The sequence below is a fragment of the Scleropages formosus genome, chromosome 3 (genome assembly GCF_900964775.1).
Source record: "Scleropages formosus chromosome 3, fSclFor1.1, whole genome shotgun sequence".
Lineage (NCBI taxonomy): Eukaryota > Metazoa > Chordata > Actinopteri > Osteoglossiformes > Osteoglossidae > Scleropages > Scleropages formosus.
In genome coordinates this window covers 20,055,852-20,071,949 of record NC_041808.1, presented here as the reverse complement: position 1 = coordinate 20,071,949, position 16,098 = coordinate 20,055,852, and positions in this window count along the sequence as shown.

The following is a 16,098-nucleotide window of genomic DNA, read 5'->3' as shown; positions in this document are numbered from 1 at the left end:
TCAAATTGAAAAAATGAGAAAATGTGAAATTTCTCAGAAAATTTGATTGAATATCTGAACTTAATGTGTAACTTGGCTCCTTCTATAAACTGACATCAAGAATTCAAAATTTGTATTTTGACTTGATGAATCCCATCATAGAGAATGTTGACCCACACCCACATTGATTCTAGATATATACAATAAGGGGGTGCGGTGGCGCAGTGGGTTGGGCCGCAGTCCTGCTGTCCGGTGGGTCTGGGGTTCGAGTCCCGCTTGGGGTACCTTGCGATGGACTGGCGTCCCGTCCTGGGTGTGTCCCCTCCCCCTCCGGCCTTACGCCCTGTGTTGCCGGGTAGGCTCCGGTTCCCCGTGACCCTGTATGGGACAAGCGGTTCTGAAAATGTGTGTGTGTGTGTGTGTGTGTGTGTGTGTATATACAATAATTTCAGAATGTCCAATTTCTAAGTTTGGAGCTAAAATGAACTCAAATTCTCCATGCTTTCATGGCTAATTTACCACTTGTGGAGACAGGGTTGTGCACACATGATCTTGAGCCCTTCAATGTGCTTCAAAGGATATCTCACAATGCATTTGCTGGAAAGTTGCACACATGTGGCTACTAGGGCATAGGGATATATCTAATGGGGTGCATGGTGGTGATGATTCTAGGGGCCCACGCCTGGAGAGGGCACACAGGCATGCTCAGTCTGAAATGCCAGAATCAAATTATGTCATTATTTCTCAATTATTTGTTTCAACATGGACCTCACCCAGTATTGAAAATCTTGTGGGAGGGATATATACCCTTGCCCACAAAGTTAATTGTGTGTAGAGTTACATTTACATTTATTTATTTAGCAGATGCTATTCTCCAAGGCGACTTCCAATGAACTCTACGTAGTGTTATGAGCCCACACACCTTATTCACTGCAGTGACTTACACTGCTAGATACACTACTTACACTGGTTCGCTCATCCATACATCAGTGGAACACACTCTCTCTGCCACTCACACACCATGGGGGAACCTAAACAGCAGTTCTTTAGATTGTGGGATAAAAAACCAGAGCACCTGGAGAAAACCCATGCAGACACAGGGAGAACATGCAAACTCCACACACACTGAGCAGGGATCAAACCCACGTCCTCTCGCACCACGAGACAGCAATGCTACTGGCTGTGCCACTGTGCCAATTATGTAGTTATTTAAATATTAAATATTATTTAGTTATTTAAGTGTGATTTTTAACAAGGAGGATTCCCTCCCCCAATAAGTTTTTCAAAGTTGAAGGGGCCAGAGCAATATTCTTTCAGGGGAGCAGAATTCCTAGCTATGACCGTGCTGGGCTGCATTTACCAGTGGTAACTAGCGGGAGATTACACGTGTGTGGGAATGAGGAAGAGCAGACTACTCACCCCTTAGAAAAATCCTTCTAGCTGTCAGCCCTTTTCAAACCAAGCTGCAAGTGCAGATATAAATTATTCAAGTAGGCAATTTGCAAGTGTGAGACAGCTGGATTAGTGGAATGCCTTTACTGATCCATTCTCATTCTGCCTCGACTCATTTTCCTCCAGCACTAATTGGACAAGCGGGTACCGTGGCTCCCGGGCTCTTTGAGGTGCAGGCTCCCCCACGGGGGTCCGCAAAGCGCTGTGCTCATTAGCTGCGGGCTGCACCGTGCTAGTAACAAAGGAGATGGAGGGCTGCCACGGTACCGACGTTTGTGATATTGACCACATTAAAGTTTGGAGCCATCAAGAGACCTTTCCTGAAAAGTGATCCCATGGTGGGGGCCTCAGAAGCCGAAAACCCAGGAGGGGAGGCTGACTGAGGGATTCTTGCTCGCTGACTTTGTGGGACACAGAGCTATTTACACAAGAGCATCTGTTAAGCCAACAGGTAATGTAACGGAACAGTGTTCCTTCAGACGCCATGGTGAAGAATAACGGCCAACGTGTGTAATACGGGCTGCTCTCAACTGTCCCCTCCGCCTCAGCCTCTGTTGGTCACATGACCCACACACCTTATGAACAGGTACAGCAGGAAGACCCGTGTAAGTTTACGTTCATTCACGCAGCAGCTGATTTTCTCCAGAGTGACATGCAACTGTTATTAAATAGTATTTATCCGACACTGGTATCCAAGGCGACTCGCAGTACAAAATCCACTGCAGTAAACTCCCTGCAGTCATACACCATTTTGTACCGCAGAGCAACGTTACGCACGTAGAAAACTGAGAGTCACCAGTCCGCCTGAGACACACGTCTCTGGACTGTGGGAGGAAATCGAGCACCTGGAGGAAACCCGCGTGAACGCAGGAAAACCATACAAATGCCACAGAGACTGTACTTGTGTATCTAGTCAGATCTGAACCCATGTCCAATCACGCAACCTAAGGCACCAGCTCTATCTGCTGTGCTACTGTGCTGCCCAAAATGACAGCTATCCCTGCCAATGTATCTGTCTGGGAGTTTAATCTGTGCGGGAGAGAAAACTGTGCCAAGACACTGCTCCATGTCACGCTACAGCCACAGCTATGACAAATAGTGGTTTTCATGATGGCGGATATGTAATGTCTTTTTTTTCCGTCAGGCTGCAATTACCGCTTCATTGTGTGCATGCTGTTAAATGGACTGCTGAAAGGCATGTGTTTCAATGGAGATGTTGAGAAGAGCGTGCGTTCAGCCTTCAGCTCCAAAGCAAACAGCCCACTCCCAATGAGTTATTTCATTTGTACTGAGGAGAAGAGAAAGCAAGGAAAGCACAAAATAAGGGGAAGCTTCAATTTCAGTAAATATACTAGAGTGTCTCTCAGACGAACTTTGCACACTGTCATCAGGATGATTTGCATGAGGCTAGACGACTGCATATTAGTGTAAGTTAATGAGCGGATAATGACTGTTTAATAAACAACAGCTGATCTCTCCGCTGGAGGTTATCACAGAGATTGTGGATGGCAATCAGGCGGTAATTTGAGTGCTCCCCTCTCTGAAGGGCGTCTCGTGAACAATTCCAGTTCTCGTAACAAAACCCAGTGGCACATGCCGCACGCCAGCTTAGTGGCTTCTGTAGACCTAGGTAAACCTACATCCACATGCATGCACGCACGCATGTAGGCACGCACCCACCACGGACAGAGTATGGAGCATATGGTGGGACTGACATCTGCATATCCTGAAAGGCTGGAAGACCACAGTGAGTTTGCTTGGGGCAGAAAATTCAGTTGTGTCCATGAGGGTAAGAAAAGGCCACCAGATGGTTCAGACAAAACACCAATAACATACAAAGAACTGAAATATTAGTAAATATTAGCACCTCTCCATGCATTAGACACGTAAAGGCCGTATGCCTAGTATGACAGACCTCTTCTGAAGCCAGTAGCCACAGGTAACTGAAATGCACTGCAGCACATGACATTGGAACAGATGATAATGAAAGCAGCTCATAAAAGCAGAGACTGGATGGTCAAATAGTAGTTAGTTAGAAATGGGAGCCACTCTTCCTTGCTGTACCTGGTTTGTCTTATGTGCAAAGCTTTATTTAACTGCAATCTAGACCAATGTAAGTTAATTTATTTTAGCCATTTTTTTTACAGAAGCAATCTACCCATTCATAGATATGCATATTCAGGTGCTTGTTCAGTTTTTTCACATCAAATTCGGTATTCAGGAAAGCTGTACAGATTGTGCAAACCTTAGACCTTCTGGGGATGAGAGGTTTATTTTATTATACAGAGACACAGACTCACACTCAGATGCGCAAATGTGCACAGATGATTATGCGATATACTTGAGAATCAATTTTTTGTGCATGAAGATACCATCAAAATGAAAGCTCTCTTTAGCTAGGACAAGTGGAGAAGCTTCAAATTAACGTGGGCGATTGAACAAATATCAATGTCTTAAGTGAAGGAACCTGTATTTCGAAGTATTTTGTACTGGAAAACGTACTGCATCGTGCCCTATGGTAAACTGCTTAATGAGCGGGAATTCGAACTGTTCGTTAGCGCAGGGCGTGATTTGGGTTTGCTCGGGTAGAGGCGAGAAGGAGAGCCCAGCACACGGCTACACGCAAACAGGCTGCCTTCTGCCCACTGTAGGGTGCAAACCAGAGATGTTTTGAGTCCACAGTCTGAGCGGTCTGGACAATGTTGTTGACCAGGTCGGGGGACGAGGTCCCTGCTGGAATAACCACATGGCGAAACTCGAATGCCAAGAGCGACTGCAAATGGTCATTACCTCATTACCTGTGGTGACTCCCAGGCCTGCGTGGGATCCAGGCCAGCTTGTCCAGGAGTCAGCGTGCTGACAAGCCAGGAGCCGCACTGTGACCGTTTTACTCAGTTTTGCTCGGGTGCACCCATTCACTGGCTAACAATAGCATGAAATGAGCTTAGTTTCTCAGTGCCACTTGTAAGCTGTGTAATTTCACACTCCCACCGAACGGCCACGAATTTGCGTGCGAACCATTACACAGCTCTCCCGCCCAGCCTAATTAGGGAGGGAAAGCAGCGTTACACGCTGGTTTCATTTACGCAAACTGGCTTACTGTTATTGCCAGTCTGAAGTATTTCATTACATCATTCTCAAGCAAGGGGTTGAATTTTTTTTTTTTTTTCCATGGCTCTGTGTTGGGTGTAGACTACTGCTGCTTAATGAGTGACTCTGAAATAACATCCTGAGATCTGCATACCAACTCTGAGTGACTTGTAAAAGGAAAACTGAAAACATTGGTAAAAAAGTATATTTAAAGAGGTACGCACTTTTATCCATGCAGCCTTCGGCGCATGGCTTTAGGGGTATGAGACACAAAAAAGAGCCAAGATGTACGGAAACTAAACTTGCATACTGAAATATATATAGCGTAGAAAACCGAAAAACCACAGTACGTTTCGTAACACGATTCGCTTTTTATAGTTCATAAGGTGAACGTTTAGGCTTGGTAACAAAAAGAAAAAAGTAAGCAAGATCCATGGGGCTACTATGAAATCAATTTCTTTCCTAAAGAGCAAAAACACATCAAAACACCACATGACACTTAAAAAAAGACATAGAGGATTGCCATGGCAACAGGGTAGCGAAGCACAGTGCAAGTCTGAGGAGGCAGGGCAGTCCACTGAGACCATCCTCCTCCAAGCAGAATAATGTAGGTGAATTTCACTTGTAGAACTGACTCCATCCAGTCATCAAATCTTGCCAATCTGACAAAGGATAAAAAAAGATCTTTTAAGCAACAATAAGAACATATCAAATATTTAAATAACTAATAGACAGGTTAAATTATTTTTCAATGCTAATACACACATACACATTTTCAGAACCGCTCGTCCCATACGGGGTCACGGGGAACCGGAGCCTAACCCGGCAACACAGGGCGTAAGGCCGGAGGGGGAGGGGACACACCCAGGACGGGACGCCAGTCCGTCACAAGGCACCCCAAGCGGGACTCGAACCCCAGACCCACCAGAGAGCAGGACTGTGGGCCAACCCACTGCGCCACCGCACCCTCGATGCTAATAGAATACACATGAGTTTTTTGATGTGTAGTGTTTTTTATTGTCACTTCCCGGTCTCCTTGTGAACACCAACTCGTAGGTTCAATGAGCATGTTACGGGAGATGCATGGCTGTCGTACCCAAAGGAGATATGTAACCATGCTTGGCTTTGCTTATGAAAAACAGAGAACAGACGGAAGATATACACACACACACACACACACTGTCTGAAACGCTTGTCCCATATAGGGTCGCGGGGAGCCGGAGCCTAACCCGGCAACACAGGAGGGGAAGGGGACACACCCAGGATGGGACACCAGTCTGTCGCAAGGCACCCCAAGTGGGACTCGAACCCCAGACCCACCAGAGAGCAGGACCCGGTCCAACCCACTGCACCACCCCACATGAAAGATCATACATGCAATATAGCACAAGCATTGCATAGTGTAAATGTGAAAGGAGCTAGAACAAGTCACATTTGCAAAAATTTTCATTTTATCCCAGACAATCCTACTTCCCTTTATAATTAACAAGCATGTGCACACAGACAATGACCTCTCACCCCTCTACCTAACAGGTTTAGTCTATCCTACTACAAGACAGAAGGGAAATGACCCTTGACACTGACATTTTAACTTATCCTGTAATTGCAGAGGTCAGGTTGAATAAAAAAAATGTTTCCAAGTCATTGTCAGAAACCAGAATACCAGAGCATGTGAAATTTTGACTCTTCTCACCCATTTGTTTCAGTCTGGACTCATTCAGAGGGACAAACCTGCTAGAAGACAAAGTGTACTCAACACTCAGAGGCATCTTGTACATGCTTTCAGACTAGCCTTCCTTCTTCACTATATCCTACTGATGTTCAGACAACCTCCTCTCACATAAGCTGCAAACAAAATGAAGGACAAAGAAAGAGAATATTTCTAATCAAACCAACTCAAATTCTGGGAAACCTTCGGCAACGCTTCTCCCAGTTCTTCATACCGAGCCATTAAATAATAGAAGAGTCATTAGAGTTTCCTGTCATTGTGAGATTTCAGCAGTCAGGGACTGATTCATATTTAAAACGGTTATTGTAAAGGGATTTATGGCACTGGCGTGGAGATAAATGGATCCAATTTTCACGTGGTTGCAACTATTAGGAATGAAAGAGATTACAGAAGGAAATGTCAGGGATATATGATTGTATGTCTGCCCTAATGTGTGTAATTCACCTAGCCACATTTTTCACCTAGCCAACAACGTGTTTCTGTTGAAGCAAGCTTTCCATGACTCATCACCTCAAAGTGAAACATGCTAGAGATATAACAAAACATTGCCACTTGTGGGAGAACTAGCCGTTTGACCTCCCGGGAACTTTGATATTCAGCAGTAAAGTAACCACAGAGCTCATATGAGGTGGGTAGGAAGTATAGGAACACTAGTTAGCTAACAGGGATGGAATACAGCTCATTGTTCAGTCATTTAGGAAAACAGGCATTACTGAACAAACTCTACGTAACATTTTTTTCGACTGGACATGTATAGATTCTATCAGTGTTGTAGGTTACAGCATAGTTTGGGTACAAGGCCCAACACGAGGCCCTTACGCCTCTGGTTTTGCCTTAAAACTGCAGCAGTTTCTGGCGCTGTATGGCCAGCCCTACCCATCCACACTTGTTTCTGAATTGTAGATGTGTGGAGGAGGCCCATCATACTATTTAGAACCCTATGAATTGAAAACATTTCTTCAGTTTACATAGTGTCCCATATGGGCTCCAATCTAGGAATAAAAAGCTGAAAGTATGTAGTAAAATTTAGGAACATTTCCTACGGTGGAGTCACCCTGTCCTAGTTTACAAATGTTATAAAGTACATTACTCCTAATACAGCTCATTTAGCACAAAGAGAGAATTTGGCACTCAGAAGACTCTGGGTACGGGCTTCAGTTTGATGATGAGCCTTGAAAGTAATTGAAATGTAATGAGCACCTGTATGGTGGCATCTCAGTATTTTTGACATGAGTTGTCAGGTGTTTCTGGCTTCTCAGCTAATGTGGTGGAACATGATACTGCACATGCCTTTTGTCCTTGACACCTACACTTTGAGGTTCACTGTAGGGGTCTGAAATGATGGAACAGCAGGCTAATCTTGGTATGGGCTACTCAGCCAAACAAGATCCAACACACATGTGGATGGAAAAACTGAAAATAAGCAACCAAAATCCACACACACTCTGGAGAGGGTACCCTGCTGGCTGCACCACCAACTGCCATGAGAGATCAAGTCCAAGGTCAATGCTAGGCTCACAGAAAAGCTCAACGGCAGGAAGGAACCAACACATCCTCTGAGGAGCTTCAAGGAAATTGAGCACCGCTGTTTGTCTTGCTGGTGGGCATAAAACAGGAATGTCGGAATGCAGAATTAACCCATCTGGATGTGATCCACCCCTTGCTCTCCCCTGAAGCACATGTCTGAACAAGAAGAGCACTGAGACACAGGGTCACAGATAGATGACTTTAAAGGTAAAATGGTGAACTTTGACTGTGAGAGGTGGAGTTTGGGGCTGAGGTTAAGACAGGTACTGCTTGAGTCCTCTGCTCTGCCGAGGATATTAGATGAGTTACAGATGGTAGAGAAGAAACTGCTCACCCCAAAACAGGAACCTGGACAGACCATGTAGATGCAAGTGTCAACATTGCTGGGAGTCAGTCTGTGCAGATGACCCCCAACCTACTACCTCTGTTTTTTTTGTCTACGGAGGTTGGAGCCATGCTCTCCACACCGGTAGTTCTGCCTTTCCACTAACAGGTATGTAACTGAACTTGGAAAATATAGACTGTGAAATTCACCAGAAGAGACTTCAAGTGGCTTTTTTTCTGCCAAAGGGAGCAACGTGTTATCCTTGGCCTCCAGTGCCAAGGTTTGCGGGAATGTTTATAGAGACACCACAGAGCATGCTGGGAAAGGGGTCACAGTTGAACCTTTTCCTCTTTTCTCCAAATAGTTAGATAATGCTCTGTCATGTGCCAAAGCATTTGTTGCCTCTTCTAGTTTCTCAACCACCACAGCATCTGCAATCCAGCTTCTGTCAATATCACCCATTGCTGTTTCCACAAAACTCCTCCACAAACTTGCTATGGCACATGCTGAGCTGTTGCACAGCCACGCAATGTAGCTTATCCAGTCACCGAGCAACATGCTTAGGTACACTGTACTTCATTGGCAGGAAATGAAAGAGCAAACAGACCCCCATTCTTTGCAGTTACTGTGAAAATAAAAAAGCTTGTTGGTTATACTTAGGCATGAGGTTTAATTCCAACATGAAGCCTGCCAGTCCTGGCTTCCTGTTATTTCTCTATCAGCCAATGCAGCAGCTGCAAGAGCAGAGGCAAAGAGTAAATGTCAGCATCCGTTCTTGGAAATACTGCTGTGATACTCAAGTCCAACTAAGTGTTATTCTTTGAGCAGGACTGGCACTGGCAAAATTACATGAACATTTAAGATGCACCTTTTGTTAGAAAGCACCAAGTGTTTTCCTGCGGTCTGTGGCCCAAGTTGCACGTGAAGGCTGCCTTTCTTGGTGTCGAGCCTTTCTGAATTGACCAGTCATCTACAATGAGTAGGGTGATCAATAAGTAAATAAGTATGGAGGATGGTGTCACTGCTGCACCCTGCCAGTGTGGACAGCAGTGGGCCCTTCTCACAGTGACCCCGTGTCTTCGGAGGCACTGAAGCTCACGGTTAAAGGAACTGACTGACTTGTCACTTGCAGTTGCAGCAGATACCTTTGCCTAAGGGCCTCGGCTGGTTGGAACTAATAAGTATTTTTATTCTGACCTTCACTTGCGTGAAATAAAGTGATGAAGTAACTTTCTGTCTGAAGGCAGAGACATGTGAATCAGAGCTCTCATACTAGACGATAACACAGCTCCAGAATTCTTGCATTTTTTGAGGCATGTATCAAAGTAAAGCGGTCTGGTTATCTCCAATAACAATGGCAGGTCTCCATCCGTCACACGGAACACAGGGAGCCGGGACGGCTGAACTCAAGTGCAGCGTTGTTCGTCTGAAGTTGAGGGAAGAGGCAAGTTCTCAAAACCAGGGACAGGCGAAGGGTCGGTCGATCGGCGAACAGGACATGGACGAGGATCCATGGACGTGGTCGGAAAACGAAGCAAGGAGTCAAAAACCGGAGATCGTGAACAGAGAATAGAGTAAGTGTGTGTACGAAGTAACGCGAGGAAGGGTGGTTGTCCCAGACGAAATTCCGCAACGGTACGGGAGCTGAAGAGGGTCTTTATAGGGCGAGCCATTAATCAGGAGCTAGCGCAGAGTCAGGTGTTGTCGCTTGTGTTGTGGGCGTGGACGTGACACCATCACAGTGACAATCAAAAGTTCCAGTGGCATAATTTTCTGAATATATTAGTTTCCAGTGTTCAGGTTGATCTTAGATCTTACACTAGCATCTTTAAAGTTGCTACATGCAGAGCCAATGAGGACATATAGAAGGACTTGGCATGGTGGAGTGTATGGACAGATGACTGCTGCTATCCTCAGCTGGATGAACAGGGATTCAAGTGCAAGTTACCAGTTACCAAGCTGATGGGCCACTTTGGCTTCACATCACAGGTAGGTCCATTCCCATTGCAGGGAGATTTAATGGACTCATATCCAGCCATGTGCTTTGCTCAAGAAAAAGTTCAAAAGTTCAAAAGTCTGGGGTTTATTTAAGTAAAGAAATGGCTGTGAGACACACTCTGACCCATTATGATGCCTAGAAGCGGAAGGTAGAACATCCAGCGTGACATCATCACACTGCCACATGAGTGTACAGAGCCGTTAGCATTCGCTATGTCATGGTCGTGTAATGGTTCTTAGGAGGACAGTTCCACCTGCACAATTAGCAATGCACTGGGACTGTGCATTGCTAACATCCTTCATAGTCCTTCATAGTCTAATCCTTCAGTCACACAAAACAAGTAAATAAATACAGGAAACAATGAGATTTGTTTGGGGTGGAATAAAGCTTTGAACTGGTATCACACTTTGAGTATGATGTTTTGTCTGGTATTAATATGTCTGTATTAATCACCACTATGAACAGTTAAATGTCTTGCTGTGGATGAAGCCACAAAACAGGTTTTTTCTAAACAAAAAGAAACTCGGACTGCACCTCAGGCTAAACGATCCTATCCGTGAGCTGTAACTGCAAATTCTGCTGCCTTTTTCTCATTATTCATCAATGGATGTCAAGCAAAGGATCCACCTCCCAGCACTGGCTGCAAAACTCAGGGAGCCAGTATGAATCTTATTAAATGGTGTCCGGGAACAGAGAGCGAGAAGACATTGACGGCTCTGCTGGCAAATGGGAATCAAAGGCTCTTTCACGCCACCTAGTTTGGTAGCCAGTGATAAAAGCAGAAAGGAGGGAGAAGTCTCCTAATATCTAATCAAATGAGAATCACCTACAGAAAGGGACTGATGACTGAGAACTGCAAAGGCAGACAAGTGGGTAAAAGGAAAGGGTCATGGGTAATCCTCTCATATGAGGTCCAATCACAGACTTTCCGGGTTTTAATTAATAAACTTGTGAGTTACTATGGCTCAGTCTGTATGAAAATTATTGAGAGCCAATTGAAACATAAAGAAGACGACAAGCTATAGGGAGACAACTCCTGTCTTGAGAGCATATGAAGCACATATAAACATACATAAAGGCAGCCAGTAATTCATACTGAAGATCTGTTGTAAAAGCATCAGACCGGACGTGAGTAAACATTGCTATCAGTGAAAGAGGAGGGCAGTCAAGGATTAATGATCACCATGGTAAAAGAACAAATTAAAGGAGTTGTGTTTTAATTCAAGAAAAAACATGGTCACAGACACAGTCCCCCGGAGACTGTAACCCAACCCCTCCAGCAAACCACCTCTGTCAACACAGCTGGCTCCGAGCAAAGCCGGTCCTCTCACACCAACTGACAGCACTCACCTCTCACACAGCAATGTTCCTGGTGATGTGGGTCTGTGACGCAAAGAGCCCCACTAAACTGGTCTGTACCACTCACTCATCCTCCTCACAGGATCTGGGCTGAAGCTAAGCATGTCTGGTGCTGTCGCTGTAGAATCACCTCTGAGGGACATGTTGAGGGCTCCTGGGCAGATGTGCCTTGCCTTGGTCTGGTGCATTACTGACTCAACCGGTAGCACTATCACAGTTTCCCACCGATTGCGGGCATGTTACATTTATGCATTAAGCACAGGGGACATACTTATGGAGAAGTTGGGAGATCAGGATAGAAGTGGATCCAAAGAGATGTTTTGAGACCCTTTCTGAATGTTGAAACTGATTCAGTAGTTCTAAGGGACAAGGAGAGTTCATTCTATTACGTAACAGCCAAATCTGAGAAACTATAGACTTTCAATTTTGCACGTCTTATGAGTGGGGCCACTAATCTGTCAAACGTGGAGAACGGTGCTTTTGCTGGGGTATGGGGACTGATGATGTCCTGCAGGTATCGGCGTGCAGACATGTCTCAGTAGTGTGGAATGAAAGGCTTTAGAATCAAACTTTCATTCCACAGTAGCCTTTCCATTTTGCAGTAATCTGTAGCATTATATCTCAGTGTATGGCAACCGGTTTTCTGAAGTGAATTGGTAACTCTAAGGTCTTAAGCCCAGTTTTTTAGTAAATACCTGTACACCTTTTAAATTCAGGGCCATAAACCCTCCTGTCAAGTCATGTATAACTGTTCTGTTTTCATCTGAGATCTTGAACTGAACTCTGGAATAAAGTCTTTACAGACAAACGGTTAGACGTCCCGTGCAACACCATGACAGCGCTCTCACAGGTTCAGTAATTCTCATGCAGTCCCTGGTCTCTTAAGCAATAAAAAAACACCTGTACCAGTTCGCCATGTGGTGCTACAGGCATAGTGTGTTGGCAAGAGCCAGTCCAGTCATCCGAAGGAACAGGGGCCGGTTCAGGTCACCACTTGTCAAGACCAAGGAGGAGTTCACTTGGTCGTCTCCAGCTTGAATGCCAACAACAGAAGTTGCCCTGCTGAGTGTGTCACAGGTAAATTCCGGGGCTGGGAACACGAGCCATGAGAAACACGAGATTATTCTAAAGGGGTTGGAGAGAATTAATTGGGAATACAGCCTGATTTGGGCAAGGCTCACCTTCATACATGTGAAGACTCGTCTGCCTCAGTGGATCAAGTGTTATGTGGACAAAAACATGGGAATTCGTCAGTGCAAACAGGAGCTTGTAAGTGCTGAGTAGATGAGAATGACTGGAGTCAAGAGCCGGAGGAGAACACATGAAAATGCTCTCATCAGCCAGGACTAAAGTGAGGGGGGAAGTGGAGAGTAAAACACATTAACAAAAGGAGCAGCACAACTACTCCCTCGTGATGTTTAAAACCAAGTTTACTGAGCAATGAAATTCAATTAAATTTATTTTTACAGAGCGCTCTTCTCAAGCAGTGACACAGACAAAGAAACAAATACGTCAGATGAGGAAACAAAGAAACCGCAGAACGAGCGTAATACATTATCAATGCGCTTATAGAGCTATAAGCATGCCTACCGACCACGGAGGAAAGGAACAAAAACTCCCAAGCAAAAGTTGAAGGAGAAAAAACAAAAAACCTCTGGGGGTCCAAGTGCCAGTGGCTGTCACCCCCTCTTGGGCATTCTAGATTAAATATGACTTGTAAGTCAGATCACAGGTAACAATAGGATTGTTGAAATCTAACTCTGGTATGCCCCCCTTCTAATTTGCCTGCTTCTTCAGCGGCACAACCTGGAAAGTGTCACTGGAGCCTTACGTCGTATTGGCCTTACGACGGCTCCATGCTTACTTACTTATTGATTACCCTACTCACTGTAGATGACTGGTCAATTCAGAAAGGCTCCACACCAAGAAGGGCAACCTTCACGTGCAACTTTGGCCACAGACCACAAGGAAACACTTGGTGCTTTCTAACAAAAGGTGCAGGGGAGGGGGGGGATTGAAAGGGAGGAGGACAGGTGTAAGGGTCCCGTCACAAAGTGCGCAACAAAGGAGACATTCCCATGTCTGCAGGATACCGGAACACCAATAATAAATAATAAATAATAAAAGACAGATGTGACATAGAGAGAACCAATGCTGCCACCTTATTCCATTATGCATGACAGACATTACACATGTTTTACCTTGCTTGATGGGGGAGGAAGCCTTTAGTGGAGATGTGGCCTTTATCAGGAGGACTGTACACTGCTCTTTGCCTCTTGACTCTTTACAGTTCCCTGGATGGAGGAAAAGGTTACAGCCTTCTGTAGGAGCCCGGCCACCACCTATTGGGAAACAAAGGGCTCCGTTGACAGTTATGTCGGCAGAAGACCTTGAAGCTGAACAGTCCTGGGTGTGTGAGGAGGAATGGAAAGAGCAAGTGGGTGGTATCTGCACATTATTGGCCTTGAACAGGGAAGAAGCTTTGCTCCTCAGAGTAATAGGAACTCTTAACAGCCTGACAGCTTTTTTAACATCTCTGCATGGCACACACTGCCACAGCATGTTCTTCCTGTACTCCTGACTCACGGGGGTGTGTGCCAAGCTGAGTGCAGGTGACACTTGTTGTGAACTGTAGAACTGCCTGCATTCTGCTGCCATGGCAACTACTTGTTTCTCAGTCTCTAGACAACATGCTCACATTCACAAGCAGACATGCATACGCATACACACACACATTGGCTGAAGTTGCTTGTCCCAGGTGGGGTCACAGTGAGCCAGAGCCTAACCTGGCAACAGAGGGCGCAAGGCTGGAGGGGGAGGGGACACACCCAGGACAGGATGCCAGTCCATCAGAAGGCACCCCAAGTGGGACTCAAACCCCAGAGAGCAGACCTTGGCCAAACCCACTGTGCCACCGCACCCTCTGACATGCATAAGGTAAAGTGGAATACTGAGACCGAATAGAAAAAAGGACAGACACACACGGTCACAGAGACAACCCGATAACACAGGGCATAAGGCCAGAGGGGGAAGGGACACACTCAGGACAGGACACCAGTCTATCATAAGGCACCCCAAGCAGAGCTTGAACCCCAGACCCACCGGAAAACAGGACTGCGGTCCAACCCACTGCGCCACCACACTCCTGTCCAAACCTGCACAATCAAGTACAATAAAGGCAAAATGCTGCTGCTTGTTTCCTCACACAAAAGGTACTTTCTGCACAATCCCCCAGAGCAACATGTGCTTTATCGCTCATAAACATACATATATACAGATGCAACCACACACTTTTTCTTTAATTTGAAATATTTTAAAGTGGAACACAGTTGCCTTATCCATTTGAATTTTAAATACATAATATATACAATTTTATACATTAAATGCATACACACACACACACACACACACACACACACACACCATCTGAAACCACTTGTCCTATGTGGGGTCGCAGGGAGCCAGAGCTTAACCGAGCTGCATAGGGCAAAGGGCTGGAGATACACCCAGGACAAGACACCAGTCTCTTGCAAGGTACCCCCAGTGGGACTTGAACCCCAGACCCACTGAGAGGCAAGATCCACTCCAACCCACCACACCCTTCACACTTGTTTGAATAATTTAAATGGAAACAACAAAGACCTCAGCTAGAAAACCATCACTTCTACAACAATCGCTGCACTTAGACAATCTCAGATATACAGTACATTTTTACCATCCTTGAAAAATGTATTAATGGGTTTAGCATGTCTGATGACTGCAACCACAAAGTAATTATGTGATCATCAACATAAAATAGCTAAAAAAGCTATAGTTTTTATTAGAAAAGTTAACATTGTACACAGTAACACAAGGCCAAAAATGTAACACAGTGAAAAGAATATTTCCTATATTTCATGGCATTCAGGATGTTCATGACTTGAGGCTGAATGACGATGCTGAAACTTGTGTTCCTCCTAAAATCAAGCTTTCTTTGAAAATTTTACAAAAAATTTTTTTTGGACTGTGGATTAATAAATCAAGCTGTTGAACGTACTGAAAATCTTGGCAGCATTCTAACAGCTGCAGTAGCTGTATTAATACCAGATCGGAATGAGGGTGAGTGAGGATGGGGCTGAAGTTCATGATGACAAATGCAATGAGTGCTGAGATTTACACTTCTGAAGCTGTGGACACTTCAACACATCAAATTTATTCCACATTTTTGCGTGTTGTGGTGTCTCCCTACTAGTCCTTAGGCTGGGCAGCTTTCCACCATGTCTCCTACATGTATGTTTCTGGGATGTACTGTCAGATAATCTGTTAGCCATGTCATTCTTTCAATGCTGCTTACCATGGCACCAATTCCAAGAAAGGTCTTCTACAAAAATAACTTGAGTATACAGGTATTTATGTGGCTTAATAGACTTTGTTCATAGTTGGATATCAAAAACCATCCACAATGCAACAAGGTGATGGCCTGATGATGTTGGCTGGCGAGGACATTATCACACTGCTTTTTATTTGATCAGACTAATTTGTACATATCTTTGTCTTTTAGGTGAGCACTTGTATATTGATTTCACATTTTCAGTGACGTGACTGTGATATTGAGGGAGTAGTTGCTTTTCACTGCACAAGATTAGATTCAAAATCTGA